Genomic DNA, 18,491 nt, shown 5'->3' on the forward strand with positions numbered 1-18,491 from the left:
CTGGTCAGAAATGAATTACAGATACATAATAAAGACAAATACAGATGGAAAAGATCTCTAAATGACTCAGTGTTTAAAAAATGGTCATAGGCTTGGGAGAGAAAAGATAAAGAGTATAGAGAGCAATAAAAAGAATTAAATGGTTTATAAAAAAATAAAAGAGTGTACAGACAGTAATAGATTAAAGGAATAAAGATAATAAAATAAATTCTAAAAAGTAGTCAAGTAAAAACAAGCCATGTAAAGATGAAATACGCACAGAGTCTGAATTATATATATTTTTGTGTTTTCTTTGAATCTTTTGACTGTGAAAGTGCTAAGTACAAAAAGACATTTTATTGTATGGGCTGCTAAGCTAAACAGTGAAGTATTTTATAATGGAATCTTGACTTCAGAATTTGGGTCTAAGAATATGTTGCTTAGGAAAAGAGGTTCTTCTTTTGTTTCCATAGAAGATGAGGACCTGTAGATTTCTTTTAGACTAATGTGGTTTGATGTACCAAGACCCTCTGAAACGTTGCCTTGAACACCCCTCAAAAATTACTTTGCCCAATAAACAAGAAGCAGTTTGGAGAATAGCTATGCCCATATTCCCAAATATTGTTTATAATTTTTTTTACTTTTACAGGTGTATATGCTATAGAGATTTGCATTGATATTGATCTTGGTTTATTGATACAAATTTAAGGTCAATTTTGTTATATGTATAATTCTTCTCTTGATTAGCATATTGTGTTTATGAAGCTCACTTAAAGAAAGCAATGCATAATTAGAAAATACAGGTTAATAGATAGATAATCATCATAATTGTAGTCATGTTAGTTAGATTTTCTAGATTTACAGAGATGTATTTCAGATAGATAGGTGTTCTTTAAACCTTTCACAGACTATTGAATATGGCATTTAAAATGTTTTAAGAGGTTGGAACTTTTCATTACTGAGACAAGTCTGATCCTGGCAGCACCAGTTACTTCAAGAGGGAGATGGGCATTGAAGAGACACCTTGTGCAATTGGTTTGCCATTTGGGCATGGAACTGCTTATGCCTAAACTTCTTTATGAGCTGACATGCAGGACCCACTGTCAAATGACTGATAAACTTGCCTAAAGGTGAGACCATCCTTCACGGTTCCTGATTCTTCAAAGAGTCTGCTAGACATTCTGCAAGACACAGAAGAAAGTGACTGATAAACTGCCAATATAGGTGGAACTGTCTTTGAAATTTTCTGCTTCATGGAAAAGTCTGTTGGATACTATGGCACTGTAGGCTGAAGATGGGTGCCCCAACATTACAGAAGAACTTTGAGTGACTATCCAGAGAGCAAGATGTCTCTGTCAATATCTAGAGTTTTGGAAGTTGCTTACAATGCACTTCCTGTTTACTTAGGTAATATTGTATCTTTCTGGAGTCTTTGACAGAGTTGAAGAGTACATAGTAATATAGTTTTCCTTAGTTATGATAAAAGGTTAAGTAGATATAGATATTGTAACTGTAATTCTTACTTGATACCTGTTATATGCAATTTTACTATGTTGAAGATAAAATCTTCCTTTTCATTTAAACATAAAAAGAGGAGGTGAAATAGGATTCAGCTCTGTATGCTGTGAATTTTATTGTTTAATAAAGGAACTGCTTTGGGCCTATAGCAGAGCTATAGGGAAACAGGGCTAGATGGGTAAACCGAACTGAATGCTGGGAGAAAGGAGAAGGAGTCAGGGAGAAGCCATGCCAGAGACAGATATGCTGAAATTTTGCTGGTAAGCCACAACCTTGTGGTGATGTACAGATTAATAGAAATGGGTTAAATTAAGATATAATAGTTAGCCAATAAGAAGCTAGATCTAATGGGTCAAGAAGTGATTTAAATAATAAAGAGTCTGTTTATTTTAGGTCTAAGTGACCAGGAACTAACAGGTTTTTTTTTAAACCACAAATAAGTTCAAAATAAGCATTCAGTTTTGTTTTATAAAAATAATATACAAAGAGAAGAACCTGGGAAAGTATTTTGCCATTGAACAGGGTATTTTCCTTCATTTTAAAATGAAAGACTTCACTGAATCATATCAACTATTGTTTTCATATTCTTGAGCCAATCGCCTTTTGGTTATAAGGTTGTTTGCATCCATAACTTGTACAAGGAAGTTATATACACAGTTTATAATATTTTTAAGTCAAAATATTTCATACAATTAGCCACAAGATATTTACAATCAATTTATAAGGATTGAAGATGGTTGAATGTGGCAGATGGCTCATTTGTTGAACTGATATTTTTCATCATATAGACCTGGCTTGTGAAGTTGAGAATGGATTTGATTTTCACCATCTGTACATAGATTTTTTAGTCTTGCATATTTAGCACAGTGTGACATCTAATTTGGTTACCACAATTCCTCTTCATATTTCTAAACTCAAAGAATTATGATTTACTTAAAATATTCTGCGTCATGTAACACTATTCACTCTGCAAAATGGCCTTGATTATATAAAAATGAAATTGTTCTCTATTTTAATAACTATTCTTTTCTGTTTTACTTTTGTTTGAAAATATTAGATAAATATAAATGTCAGTAAGGATATATTTGCCCATATCTTAAAGATCTATTAACGCTGGACAAAACGGAATGTTCTTTTTATTGTCCTTCATACTTTATTCTAGAACAGTGTATTTGAAAATTCAATTTAATTTGAAATGGTTTTCCTCCAAGAATTTCTTTTGGATTTTTAAATTCTTAGCCACTAGGCTGAGGAGGTTTTGTACTGTGACCCAGGTGGGCCCTGAAAATTCATTTCTGTAACATCCTTAGAAGGAACTAAAAAGACAGGCCTGGAGAAACAGGAACAATGAGTTACCAAAAAGTCTAAATGAAAAGGTCAAAATTATTAGTAGCAATGCCAAATTAGATTATACTGCATGGTTCTGTTGCATTTCTTATTATTTATATAATGAGAGTTAATTTAATGATAGTTATTGAAATATTAGTAGACTTAATTTTTATTGTAAATATTTCTGAGGAATAACAGAACAAAATCACTCAGAAAAAAATTTCAACAATATCATTCACCTAAATTTGTGATTATTCGTGAACACATTTTTAAAGATTCTTTCAATATTTAAATACCATGCTTCGATTTACAAGTTAAAAACATTATGTGGATAAGCAAAAATGCATTTGCTATTAAATTCCTCTATTTTTTTCTATCAATTCAGATATTTGGGAGACTATGTGCTATGTCAAATTTGTGGGAGATATTACTGGGCCACGAACAAGGAGGTCTCCCTTGGCAGCCCAGTGTTTCCTCTATGAACTAATTCATCCTAGACTACAGACAGCCAATGAGGATGTAATGTTGCTTTTCCTTTCACACTATTGCCCAAGTGTGCCCTAACTTCAGCTGTGGATGGAAGGACACGTAGGGAGCCAGCTCAAGAACTGTGAGGTGGAATTGTTCTTTTAATCTGGACCTGAACTGAATTCCAAGTATCAAAAAAAAAAAGAAAGAAAAGAAAAAAGAAAAGCAGAAAATGGCAGTGCAGATAGAAGATTCTTTCTAGAAAGATGCACAGGCATGTGGGGTTCACAGAATGTTTTTGGAAACTGACATTTGCTTATTATAGCAAGTGGAGGAGAGTCATTTTATGAGACCCAGTACACTTGTCAGTCAAGACCACAATTTGCTACATCAGATTATTCTTGAAAATACCAGACTGTACAGCTAGGTTTCAATGTTCAAATTACACAGTGAGTAATGTTTCATGTCATGTGCATATAAATACAAATATAATGTCTTTTCCTGAAGACTTTTATGCTTGTATTTTATATTAAATTTAATGAACTGTGGTATAAAATACATTAGTTTTTCATACCAAGAAATTAATACTAATTAAATATATTAATCTCATATTGATGATAGCATTTCTTAGTGGTGGTATCACCTGTTAAATTTGGATGAGAAATATCAAACCTTAATATATTATATCTGAAGTGATGCTTTATTTAAATATTTATATTTCTTTGTTCTATGTACATTTTATAAAGGTCAAGATAATATGTTACACCTATGGAGAAACATCTATAAATTTCCACTACTAAATATTTGTTTAAACATTTGCTTTATTGAATTTCAATTTGCATATTAATACCTAATAAAAGATTAAATGTGTCAATATTTTTAATACATATGGAAGAAGGGAAAGACCAGTGAAGAGACATATTGTACAAACGTCATCCAAGGTGGATTTCAGGATTAAGTCTAAAATCTCCAAATGGTGTATATAGCTAAATGATGTAAGATAAAGCTCACAGTTCGACAATAGTGAACTTCACTGTTTCAAAGTTTAATGGAGAATCTTAAAATCATATATATTTATTGTTTATATACTTTCCTCTATATATTCCTCATAATTCCTTTAAAGACTTCTGAACCGGGCAAAATTGTGCACGACTTTCATCACAGCATTTGAGATGCAGAGACAGGCAAATCTTCATGAGTTTGAGGCTATCTTGTTCTATAGAGTGAGTTCTAGAATACCTAGAGCTACATAGGGAGACCATGTCTCAAAAGTAATAATAATAATAATAAACAACTCAAACTACTTATGAAAATACATGTTAGAGAGTATAGTGGTGGGTCTGCATCAAATATATGAATGGGAAATTGCTCCACAAAAGACTAAGGGAGATGTGAGTATTTGAAAATCTGTGATGTAGTCAAGGAAGATATGCTCAGTCCACAGGAAAGGCTAGATTTTCCTTTTTAAGTAAAAATTAGAAGTGAATACAATTCTGGTCAGTTCAAGATGATTTTGTGTAGCATTCTCAATGGAATTTACAGACATAAATGTGAAGATAATCCAAGTCTTGGTTAAATCATTATTACCCAAAGTTTTTGATAATAATCTTTATCTTTCATCTCAAGTATATAGTTATCAAAATACAATTTCAGTGATGTCTTTCTATTTTGGATGTATCTCTTTTCATGTTGGTCTTGGATTAATGAGTTCTGGGTAACACAGTGATAATTAGAGCTCGATGCTTGACCTCACTAAACTTTTCACTATTATACATCACTGTGTGATTTGTTGATATGGAAAGAATACAGAAAATTCTTAATACAGCAGTGCTTTAAAAAAAGAGTACCTTTTATGGATTAGATTTGAAAGCAACTAATTTCAAATATCATACATTTACATGTCAAGCTAAATCGATACTTACGTTTCATTCTTAATACCTTAGTAGCCAAGGTCCTAATGTATAGTAGTGTGTGGGAATGAGGCTTAATGCTCAGTGTGAGTACGACGTAGAAGTAGAAATGAGTTTTATGGTCTATGAGACAGGGTGTGACAACAGAGATTACAGCTGTATTTTTAATATATACTATAAATGATCTAAGTAAATAATAAACTTTGTCAATACGACATCAGTCAGACAGCACAAAAGCCCATGATTTGAACACTGGGAAATGACCAGTTGGAGAGAAAGTAAAGGAAACTAATCATTTAAATATAATGCCTTTAAACACAACCTACTTTTACTTTTCTGGATTATACAGTAAGTATGATATATTCTGAGTTCTTAAGGAATTTGATATTGATATGTTTACTGTCAAGTAGCACACTTGTGACATCCAGATCAAATTCTTTAAGATATTTTCAGCAATTTAATATTGTGACATTTCAAGTTCTCTACTCCTAATGTCATCGTTGAAGCGAATGAGAAAGACACTGTGTTCTCCAATATTTCAGTCGCAAATCAGTTAACTCAAAATAAGTTAACAATGGTAAAAGAGGGGTGGGAAGGGAGCTAAAAAGAAACAGCCTTCTCCAGGCCTCAGTTTTGCATTTCATTGGAAATTCTTAAATTCTTAAATGCCTCAGCATAATCCTCTTAATCAAAGAGTAACTTGTGATTTATGCAATAAATTTATGGAGAGATGACTCTGGTTAAGAGTTCTACCGGCTCTTCCAAATGTCCTGAGTTCAATTCCCAGCAACTGCATGGTGTCTCACAAGCATCTGTAATGATATCTGGTATTTTTTTTTTTTGATGAAGAGACTTGGTTCCTTGTCCTCATCAACTTAGAGCATAAAACCCAATGTGGACAAGTTCAACAGAACCATCATATACATGCTGCTCACGAATGCTTCAGCATTTCCAGGGTAAAAATTTCAACTTCTTCATTTACACTATACTTGAGGATCTTAAACACATTTCAGAAGTACTTGCATTCTCACATAACTTTTGTGTGTAATGGTTATTGGTAATTCCAGCAGATGATTGGTTTCATTTTGTTTTTGAAGAAGACTTTGTGTCTTATTACCTGTATTTAATAATCAGTCCCAACTTTGAATGTTATTTGTGGTTTACCACTGACCAAAGGATGACTTAATAGAAGAGCAGCAGAGACAGAACCAGCAAGTAGAGTTCTATAAAATGTAAATAAATTTAAAAAGGAAGAAAAAAAGAATAAAGATAAAATAAAAAAATTGTGGTTGTATCAGTATAAGGTCATATAACAACACCAATGATCCTCATGCTAAACAAACATATCCCAAGAAGACTACAAGAACATGTAATGTCAGCCACAACTGTAATAAAATCAGAATGAATAACAAAGAAAGAAGGATAAAGAACTTTTTTACAGCTTGTTAAGTTCAAAATATTATACATTTTAAAATTAAAAACTTTAAAAGCTTAAAAATATGCTCTCACTGTGGAAAAGGAACACTTCTGTCACAGAAATAGTCATTTAGAGCAAAATATTTTTAGTTTTCAGTATACAATATACACATCCATTTTAAAAATATATACCCATGCTGAGTATATGTCACAGGTGCAATGCTGCTGTTTTATAGATGAAAATATTTCTTATTTGAACGGGGCAGGTGTCCCATGCTGACAAACACAGGCAGGAAGCACATCTCAGAGCGGCCTCTCTGCAACGCTCCCTGGGCACATTTTCATTTTAATCGGTTCTTAAGCCAAGCGTCCCTTGGAAATACATGCCTGAAAAATTAATGAAATCTCACATAGAGGACAATAGCTTTCAGATGGTCCTTCACCTACTTTCTAAACACAAGAAAGTAAGAATTAAAATATTAAAATGCAATATATCTGTCATTTTATATAAACGTCAGGATATCTATTTATATGGCTGAACTGATCCCACAGTTTATACATTATTCTGCTTTGTATTGTTTAGTTAATTAGAAAAGCCGACAGACACAATTAGTTATTTGAAGTATTTTAATTCTTCTGAATAGATCCACATACATGCATGGCTATCCCCTGGGGCATGAGCAACAGGAAAACAGTCATGTTCTCAAAATCATGATCATCTCCATACATCAGCTGCCAATCATTCTCCAATAGGGATAAGAAGTCAAAGCCTCATTTTAATAAGATGCTTAAATGGCATTCTAATATTATAAAAGTCATGGGCAGTACAAACAAACAATAAAAACATTAATGAAGTATTTGTTCACATACTACTAGCTCCTCTCTAACAATTCTGGAAGAAAAAAAACTTAATTGCCACTTTAGTTCAGTGAACTGTACTTGAGTGGCATTTTGGCATTTCTTTTTACCTCTGGAGTCAGTTTCCTGTAACTGATGCATACATGTTTGTTATCAGGAGTCCAAGGAAACAGCACAGTCGTACATTTATGATGTTGCTTACCCCTGCCGACTTAAGTTGCTGTTAAGTATTCTCTGTCTTTAACCTGAAGATCTCTCCTTAGCATGACTTATGACAATAGCACTGTCGTTCTGTCTTTTAATTTTTAATTTAAAGATATTCTTTTAATCGTGAGATGTATTTTGCTATATCAGAAATTATTATTTATTAATTGTCATTAAAAATTTACACAATATATTCACATCATGGTTTCTATGAATCTCTTTCCAGATTCTTTCCTCCCCACCTTGCCACCCTATCAACTCCATACCTACTTTTCTCTCTCCTTACAGAACAGGCAAATACAACAAACTATCTAACCAAAATATTTAAAAGCAATGACAACATGCCCACAAATGCACACACATACACACACACTCACACGCATGCATACATATACACAAACCTGAAAGCAAAAGCAAACAGTAAGAATATTTTTAAATTTCCAAGCACAGCAAATGTTTTAAATCCCAAAACAAAATGAAATTCATTTTAAAATCTTCGAAAATATCGTAGTTTTTTTTTTGTGTTGCCCATCTACTGCTAGGCAAAGTGTCTCTGTTAATACACCCGGCAAAAATACATTGAGGAGAACTGATTTTTTCTTTGCAAGAAGTTTTCATTAGGGCATAGCTTTTGACTTAGGATTCTTGTCGACTTCTTTCTCTCAATAAGAGAATCCCATCTGGCTCAGACTTGTGCGGGGCCCATGCATGCTAACACAGTCTCTGGGAATCATAATCATATTGCATCAGTCCTATTGTGTCTGGAAGACACTCTTTCTTTGGTGTCTTCCATGTCAAGTGGCTTTTTACCGTCTTTCTGCCTCATCTTCTGCACAGCTTGCTGAGCCCTAAGGGGAGGGTTTGAGGAAGACAGCTGAATAACACTGAGTGTTTGAAAGTCTCTCACTCTCTCTACATTGTCCAGTTGCAAATCTGTCTAATAGTTTCCATCTCCTACAAGGGGAAACTTCTCTGATATTGACTGAAGACACTGATCACTGATGTATGGGTGTATGAGAATTTCATCAGGAGTCATTTAATTGCTATGTTCCTCTAGCAGAACAATAGTATTGATTTCACTTAGGTCTACTGCATATTTAATCTCAGATTCTTGGACACCCAAGAATGTCAGTCATGGGTTCCATTTTTTTTTTTGTAACCAAGTCGTGGGTTCCGTTTTTCTGTCACCAAGTTAAACAACCAGTGCTTAAATAGGTTAAAGCTAGTTCAGTCATTTGTCAAAAGGGCTTCATAGACCCCCCCCCCCACCGCCAAGTAACTCAGGATACGGCCAGAGCTATTGATTGCTCTCCACAATTTATATGTTTTAGATGTAAGTCTTTCTGTATTCACAATGTATTTTTTCTAAAATAAAGTTTAAGAAATGCATTTTTTCCTCTCCCCCGCCTTGCTCTCTCCCCCTGCTCTCCCTCCCTCCCCACCCATCAATGCTCCCAATTTACTCAGGGCGATGTTGTCTATTTCTTCTTCTCAGGGGGATCCATATATGTCTCTATTAGGGTTTTCCTTGTTACCTAGTGTCTCTGGGGCCATGGAATATAGGATGGTTATCTTTTGCTTTAAGTTTAATATCCACTTATGAGTGAGACAGCAAGGCATAACCAATCACCCCATCAACAGCATTTCCAATAATGTGTTACATGTTCCACTGCTATACAAAGATTTACACTGTTTCAGCACTCCAAGACCTATAACAATGGGCCATGCTTAATGTTTTAATAAGATGTTAACAGTTTTAATATGATAGCAGAAGTTAATCACACATTTCAATAACTTTGACTTGCCTTCACAATTTCTAAGTTATCTCCACTATATAGACACTGCACACTGTAGGGAAGTCTAAGAAACTAACGAGTCTCCTTTGACTCTTCACACCTACACCCCATCTGAGAGTAAGTCTCTCATCACATCACTCCTTCACTATGTCTTTCACTGTCCCAAATCCTGGATCATATTCACACAGCCTATACCATCACCACAAGACCCCTGCTTGACCTCCTCTGAGTGGCCCATTACTCCTCCACATCTCTGACCCATGACCTACAAATGCTTTCACCATGGTACTTCCCTGCGAGGTGGAAATGGGATTGATCGTTAAGATGGGGAAGGACAGAGAGTGTGAGCAAGGAAAGAAATATCTTGAATGAGGGAGTCATTATGGGGTTATAGAAAAACATGGCACTAGTGAAATTCTCAGGAATTCGTAAGAGGAGGCCAGCTAAGACCCTAAGCAATAGAGAAGAGAGTGCCTTAACTGGTCTACCCTGTAATCATATTGATTAACTTAATTGTCATCATGGAACCTCCATTCAGCAACTGATAGAATCAGATGCCAGGTTCCACAGCTAAGCACTGGGCCAAGGTCCTAGAGTTCAGTCACAGAGAGGAAGGAGAGATTATATAAGCAAGGGGTCAAGATTGATGGGGAAACCCGCAGGGACAGCCGACCAGAGCTAGTGAGAACTCACAGCGGGCAAACCTTCATAGGACTAAACTAGACTCTCTGAATGTGGGTGACAATTGTATGACTTGAGCAATTTGTGGGGTCACTGGCAGAAGGAATAGAATTTATCTTTAGTGCATAAGTTGGCTTTTTGAAAACCATTCTCTTTGGAGGGATAACTTCCTAGCCTAGATACAGGGGAAAAGGTCTTGGTCCTGTCTTAAAGTGATGTGCCACTTTATTAAGTCCCCATGGGAGGCTTTACCCTCTCTGAGCAGTCCCTAGGAGGTGGGATGTGGAAAGGTGGGGGGAAAGAGGAGAGGGGAAGGAATGGTAATTGAGATTGGTATGTTAAATGATAAAAGGTTATTTTTTAAAAAAGAGCTACAAAGAAGAAATGCTCTTTAAGAAATATATTTTAAGAAATAATTTTTCTTAAAATTCTTTCCTTTCCAACATGAAAACTACAAAGTGATCCTAAACAAAGGTGTTAACTTACTTTAAAGACTATGTATCCATTATCATTCTTGTAAATTTCATATTCTTATTAAATATTGGAATAAATAATTAGTTTTTGACTTTCAGATGCCATCTCAATTTTATTTCTTATAATCTGTGATGATATTTTTTGAAAAATGATTGCTTCTATGTTTTTCATATTTGGGACAAAAGTATCACAGTGAAAAAAATAAAGAAGAAACTTCAGTGAATAAATTACATAAGAAGCAACTGTGATTGTTAATGTAAGGCTTCTATGCTTATTGTATTTGCAGAGAAAGAAATGGTGGTTAAATTTTTTTTTTCACTTCAGGACAGGATCTAAAAAGCTACAGAGAAACCCTGTCTTGAAAAAGAAATAATTTTCATTATTATTGTTGAAGTTAGTATTCACTCTGGTAATCCTTTGTAACTTAGATCTCCTCCATAATACACTGTGTTCTACACTGTAAACCAAGTTGGAAATACAATAATGATTTAATAACAGTAAGTTATTTAGCTTTATAATCAAAGGCAATATTATTTATATATTATTTCACAGCAATATGGCCTTGAACAATATAACTTAGAGCAATATCTAAAAATCTCATAACATATAACATGTTATCTTAGAAAACTAATTAAATTATAAAGTTTTTGGAAACAAAATGTGTCCACAAAACAATTTATCCTCTACTTAATTTGACTTTCCTTAACACTCTCATCTTGTAGTCAATGATTATAAGAAAATAAAAATCTCTTTTAAAATACAAAAATAAAATTGATAACTTAAAATTTGCAAAATTTTGGACTTTAATCATATGAATAGTTTCCCGATATTATATTATAAAGATAAATAAATCCCTATTAACAAATTATGTTGTTTTAATGTAATTATCTTTATTTTCTTAGGTCCTATACTATGACAAAAAAAAGACTAGTCTCTTACTGTTAACTAAACATTTAATCAGCTACTAATTAAAATTCAGATGCTATGGTAGTGCAGTGGAAAAAAACACATAAAAATTAGCATACCTACTTGTACATTATTATGCTTTAAATCGTTATTTTAATAAAAATAAGGATGTAATTTTAGAGATATAAAATTAAGGTAAAAAGATCTCTTTAGATTTAGATAACTGAAATGAAAGAAACAACAAAAGCAGGGGAAAGGGTCTATAAAAAAGAACAGAATTAGACAATATTTAAAGAAATTTAAAGTGTTTCAGTGGACGATAATTATCATTCTTATTTTCCGTTCTTATTTTTTTAATTTCATGTTTTTCCAAAGTCACAAATCATGCCTCTCTTGATCTAATATAAATATGTCACAAACTGTTTCATTTTATTAATATTATTAATGTTTTAGGATTTTGTTTTTACGACAGACTTGATCAGGATGGTCTGTAACTTGATATTATATTTATCTAAGGCTGGCCTTGAGCTGTTGATTCTCCTGCCTTGACTTCAAAAGTGATGGGATCACAAACATGTCAGCCTATTTAGGTGGCAATTTCCATGTAATGATCTCATTTGTTAGTAGAAAAGTTTGGAATTATAAATTCACCTTATTTTTAAGAGAAATATAAGCGATGGTCTTTTCTTGCTTCAAATAAAACCATACAACGTCTATGCATATACAGTATTTAGATTTCTTGAGACTAAATTAATTTGCTTATAACAGTGGACTAAAAATAGTAGGAGAATCCTTTTCTTCTTTTTGATTTTAGTTGGAGCAGTGCTACAGTCCCTAATGAAGATAATAGTAGCAATGGATTTTTTAGGGATAAAAACTACCAGCACTTGCTTCTCTTTAAAGAACTGTGATGATTCTGGTTCATCTCGGCAATGAAAAAAAAACATCTGTCATTATGTTGTATTCTCTGTTGCCTATGCATGCATATATATATATCAAAAAGAAATGTTTGTTGTTATTTTAAGGTTATGTACAGTTACAGCAAAAGTATATTAATTAAAAAAAGTCCAGAAACCAAAGTAAGTTAAACTACTGCATAGATACTTTTATTTTCAATTAATAATCTTATATTAATCATGTATTATATATAATTAATAAATAAAAAGATAGTGTGCATGGATGAGGAAAACAGTGTAAAGTTATAAAATACGGGCTTAATATTATATTATGGAAAGATTTAATATCACACAAAATAAAGTGTTGCAGCAAAATTAATTTACAGATTTAGATAATTGCTGCTGAGAATTGTAATGGGATTAGTGGTCATATTAATAAACTGCAGTTTGTAATTGGATGAATGCCATTGTACTTTTCTGAAATATTGTACCTACAATGGTCAATGTTCTTGCCATATGTTAAATATTGCTTAGAAACTATAGCTACTATACTATGATAAAAACAAATAGAACTGAGTAGAAAGTGAAACTAACAAGGGGACCATCAAATGCATAAACAATATGCTATTTAGCATGTGCTTAATTTCCAGATCCCTGGATAAGATTGAAGAGAACAATATTCGATTGGATAGTGCTACTTATTCATTGGAAGAAAAATAAATTTATAATTCATCTTCCTGTTTTAAAAAAAACTATATAACGTCTTGACAGACCTAAAAAAAAAGAACAAACAACACTGATAAATATTGAACACACACACACACACACACACACACACACACACACACACATTCAAGGAGCTGCTGGAACTCCCTGAATAAGCTATGAGTGGGGAACTCAGAAAAAAGCACAATGCGTCTTCTATCAACACAGACACATTTTGCCTCTGGCAAAGCTCTGGGCGTACATATCCCATATGGATGGAACAGCTCTAAATACTGTTTAAATGAAATTTTTATTAGATTGGATGTCAACAGGCTAAATAAAAAATTTGAATTATCCATATTTAAGTAGTTCAATGGAATACCTATAGGGAACCTAGCCAATCCTACATTTTACCAGAAAGCATCATAATCTGGGTTAGAGAAAATGTTGAAAGTCCACAATCCTTTCATAGATAATCTGTAGTTCCTGCCTTTCTGCCTCTTTCTCCCACGCCTTTCATTGTTTCACTGAAGAACAAATAACTCTTCAACTATTGTCACGATCATGAGTACTTCCTGCTTTCTACTAGTCTTAGAATCTTCCACATACTTCATGTATCTTGCTAAAAAAAATTCTTTATTCCAATCTGCTTACTTATTTAGACTCATTTTTGTTTCTACCCTCATGAGTTTTACTCCAGAGAGAGTGTGGTTTTGCAATCTATAATTTCTGGACCATTGTCCTTGTTTTGAAGGTATGTGTATTATTAGTTTTCTCTATGGAGCATGATTTTCTTCCAGTACATTTCTTGATTTGTATTCATTTTATCTAAATATTTACTCTTTTTCCCTTCTGCCATGTTTCTCTGTGTTTCCTTCTCATGTTAGCCACTTAAGGCACTGTCACAGCAATTTGTAAGTAAGAAAATAGCTTAATCTAAACATTTTGAGTTTATTGATACTCACTTAATAAGATAAATTATGATACTTTTATAAATAATTGTACAAGATCTTAGGGGTTATTCCCTAGGTCATTTCTTCCATTTATTCATTTATTCAAAATATTCCATTTTAATTAAACTTCTTTTGCATTTTAAATGTTCCTTCCACTGCCTTAGAGCCTGATATCACTTTATTGAATTAATTTTTACACTTTCATGTTCATGCCACCATCTTCCCCGTAGGTATATCTATCTAGAGATGAAGTCATGGAGATATCATATGTTTCCAATAAAATTCTAAACATTTAAAAATGTACCCTTTCATTAATCAACTGTATTAAGGACAATCTTTTGTACTGAGAGTTTTACTCGTCTGGTACATAGGTACCAGACTGTAGATCTGAACCCATTGATTCGCCTGTACTAAATAGGTTGCTTTGCACAACAAGCATATGCTCAGAGTAAAGCTGTACAATTTCACAATGGGATAATTCTGGCCTGTATTCCCATTAATGAATGAACAATCTTAGTCTTAGTGAATTTACTTCACAAATTAGCAGTGATCAGCAGATATCGAAGAACAACAACAACAAAAACCAGCGATTGCTGGGATTCCCTGGCTATCACACCCCAATTACCTCTGCAGTAACTTTTCTGACTCTTCAATACCCAAAGACCAGAACACTCTGGATGCTCAGAAATACCTGCCCTATGAAACCAAACTAAATGCATTTCTGTCCCTCTGTATCAGTAGCATCTCTTTCGGATTCTTCCACTAATATTCAGCAGATTGTATCCAAGTCACAAGACTATGAGTGACAAGCCCAGGGAGCCCAGCCCAACAGATTGTGACCTAGGAACTGGTCCAGAAAATCTAAACATTTTTCCTTTGGTAATAAGGACAATAAATTAATAAAACAGAACAAATATTATGAAGGGAAAATACTTGACAAATCATAATAGATATCTAAGCCACTTAGCAAAGAATTCAGAGCCAATAAGACAAGAGGTAGATACTATGCAGAGATAGTTAGGTATATTTGATAAAGAAAGAAAAAGAAACTGGCTCATGCTCATAAAAGATATGAAGTGTTTATCAAGAACATGTTGCAGATTAATTGCTCATATCCATGATATGGAAAATGACTGTGGTGACCAAAAATAGAATGTAGCTATATAACAAGGAATAATCAAATTTTAAAAATAAATTAGTTTTAGTTCTTTAAATCTAATACCAAGTTTTTGAAAGTCATATGAATGAAACTGATCTAAAGTAGACTTAAAGTTTAAAAAAGATACCAGATTATAACCATCTGAATAAAATTAGAATCAAGAATTGGGACTGCATGCTACATCGATCTCCATGTTTCCTCGACAATGACTCAGAGCCCTCGTCTGGAAATGTGGGTGTGCAGACCTGCTGGATCTCAAGCTGTGGACCATTCAGGCGAGCTTTAGAAGGGAAACAGGGAAGTAAAAAAGATGCTTCAGCTATTTTGAGGAGCTAACTGTTCAGCTCCAGTGCCCCTGATTCTCAGATCCGTGAATCCCATGTTTCTTGGACAAGAAAAACTACTAAATCTTTCTGCAGATCTTAAAATTTAGTCCTGTAGCTGGTCTATTGACTCCCCTCCTTTTAGACCATTCTCCTTTAGCTTCTAATTTCTTTTTTCCCTGCCCATTTTCTTTCTCTCTCATCAACTCCTCTCCATTATCACCTGTTCTCCTATTCCTCCCTATTCCCTTCTTCTATTTCCCACTCCTTCCTTCCCTGTCCCTATCTTCTTTCCTTCTTTCTTCTTATCGCCCTGTGTTACTGGAGTTAGATTTTATGCTAAGTCTTACTCTATACTAAAAATGAACCTATGAAAGTTATGATCTATCCTCTAAGGTTCTGGATTGCTGAAGAACATATGTTTTTTTTAAATGTATGTCTAGATAAAATGAAGTGAACTTTAGAACAAGCAGTATTCTTTTTTGGCAGGCGTGAAAAGGCAGAGTATCTGAGGAGGCAGTATTTAAAGGGCAGTCCTTCATTAGAAAGTAAACTTATGCCAGAGAGTTATGGGATTCTAGACTGTTTGCCAATAGCATCAAATTCCAAGGGGAAACACTCTCAGTTGAGAAGTGTGATCTAGATTAGCCATTACCTAAAGATTCATTCCTAAGATGGTGAAATCATTAATATTAAAATTACCAGATGCTGTACCATTTGCAAAATGTTATTATTTATTTATCTTGGAATTTCAAAATTATATATAAATTCATATACATTCTATAAAAACATCTAATTTAAAATGTTTATGAAGCTATTATCATTTAAAATTTCTACATATTAAAATGAGTTGAAAATCACAACTTTTAGAGGGATGAGGAGTAAACTCAAAACGAACACAGGAGTAGGTAGGTTCCAGAAGAGCACTGATAGATGTCATTACATCTGCCTTAAGTAAAGAAAAGCCCATCTGGTTTAACAGCCAGCAGGATTAGCCTGCATAATACTTTTTGGTATACATATAATTTCTTGGAAGCATATAGTGTGCCTGAGAACTTTAGGATTCTGAAGAATGTGAATATTTATGTGTTCAAAAGCAAAACAATATCAACTTATAATGACTTTAATTCTTTTTCTTATATTACGTGTTAAGATGTTGTTATCTAATCACATGCAAAGGAGAGGCTATCCTGGGAGGAGCAAAATTATTTGAAGATATTTTAAACAACCTTGATATTGACACATGAATTAATATATGTGTGACAGTTCAATAACAACTTTTAACCAGATCATATTGTTAAAATGAAACCAATATAAACTATTTTATGTTAGCAGATACAAATCACAACTGCTTAAATGATAATTGACTTCTATTGGAATTACTTTTATTAATTACTACTATTATTATTACTATTGCTAATATTGTTATTATATTAAGTTTCTGAAACAAGCCTCACTATTCAGTCTTAGGCTAGCTTCAAAATCTGGGCTGTCCTTCTTCCTTACCTTCCCAAGTACAGGAATTGGTAACATTCCCCAGCACACTAGGTTAGCCTAGTCATTACCAATAAACTGAATCAATTCAAAATAATTTGCCTAAGCAGATATAATCCTGGTACTGTTGTCCAGTTTATGAGACTAGCCTAGTAAGCATTTCTTCATCAAAGTTAATAATTCTGCATCTAAAGAGTGTGAGAAGCACAAACCTATTCTGATTCCATTTCTGTAGGAACTGAAATGATTTTGAAGCCTATTTTTTCAAGCATGTATTTGGCACAAGAATGAAGTTAAAAATACCGTGAAGATGATAATAGAGAAGAAGAGATGACAATACCGAGCTTCTACTGGTTTTACTATGCTTTATTGTCAGGGAATAAGATTTATCAAGTATATGTGACTACAGAAGACACTTGTTCATTGACAGCAATTGAAACACAATCTGAAGGTTTATACATATGAAAAAATGAATTAGTTAGAAAAGTCAGTATTCAACTTCATTTATTATAGTTAAAACAGACATCATCAGTGTTGTCAACAAAAGAAAAAGGGAAAATTATTTCAAAACAATTTGTTAGTAAAGATTAGAGATTTACATGTGTAAATAGAAAGATGTAAGGAACCATGAAATTCATTGAAATGTATGCTATCTAAGTAAAATAATCAATATTGCTATGTTATATAGCTGTGCACTCAGAAATGGTAAAATATAGGAAAATCAAAATCGGTTATATTGCTAAGTCTTAGTTTTGTTTATGACCCAGGCTAAAATATTTGATTTTGTTATATATTTTAAAATGTTTGCTTTATTTTCAACATTGAAAAGAAAACATAAAAATCCAATTTCCTGAAGTGTCTTTAAAACCTCTCTCAGACAACGTAGTAAATTTTGGAGGATGAGATCGGTCCATTTAGCCTTGGAATACCTATAAACTTAACTCATTTTTATTTCTGAAGATTAGACTTCTGAACTAGAAAACCATTTTGACAGCCTTCATTTCAATGGATGCACTGCCATATTTGGTTGAACGTACCAAAGCTTTCTCCTAAGTACTCTTGCTGCTATACTTATTAATATGTGTACACATGTAATTATGTATGTACATATAAACTACCTTAGATGGCATTTTCAGATTTTCCAATCCAAAATAGGTCATCCATGTGATAACTCTTGACTGTTTGTCATCTCACAGATTTTTTTTTTACACCATTCTCAACAGATGTATTTCTAGTTGTTTCATTAAGTCTTCTTCCACCATCCCCACCCTGACTGGTACTTTTCCCTCCATTTTCAAAACCTGTTTTCTAAAGGATAATTTTATTATTTGAACCCTGTCTGGTGTAACTATCCCATGAATGCCCTGCGTAGATATGCCTTTTGGATATTCTGGTGAAAGAGCAGTCTTTCAGCTTTTTTTT

The sequence above is a fragment of the Myodes glareolus genome, chromosome 20, assembly GCF_982192425.1.
Source record: "Myodes glareolus chromosome 20, mMyoGla1.1, whole genome shotgun sequence".
Classification (NCBI taxonomy): Eukaryota; Metazoa; Chordata; class Mammalia; order Rodentia; family Cricetidae; genus Myodes; species Myodes glareolus.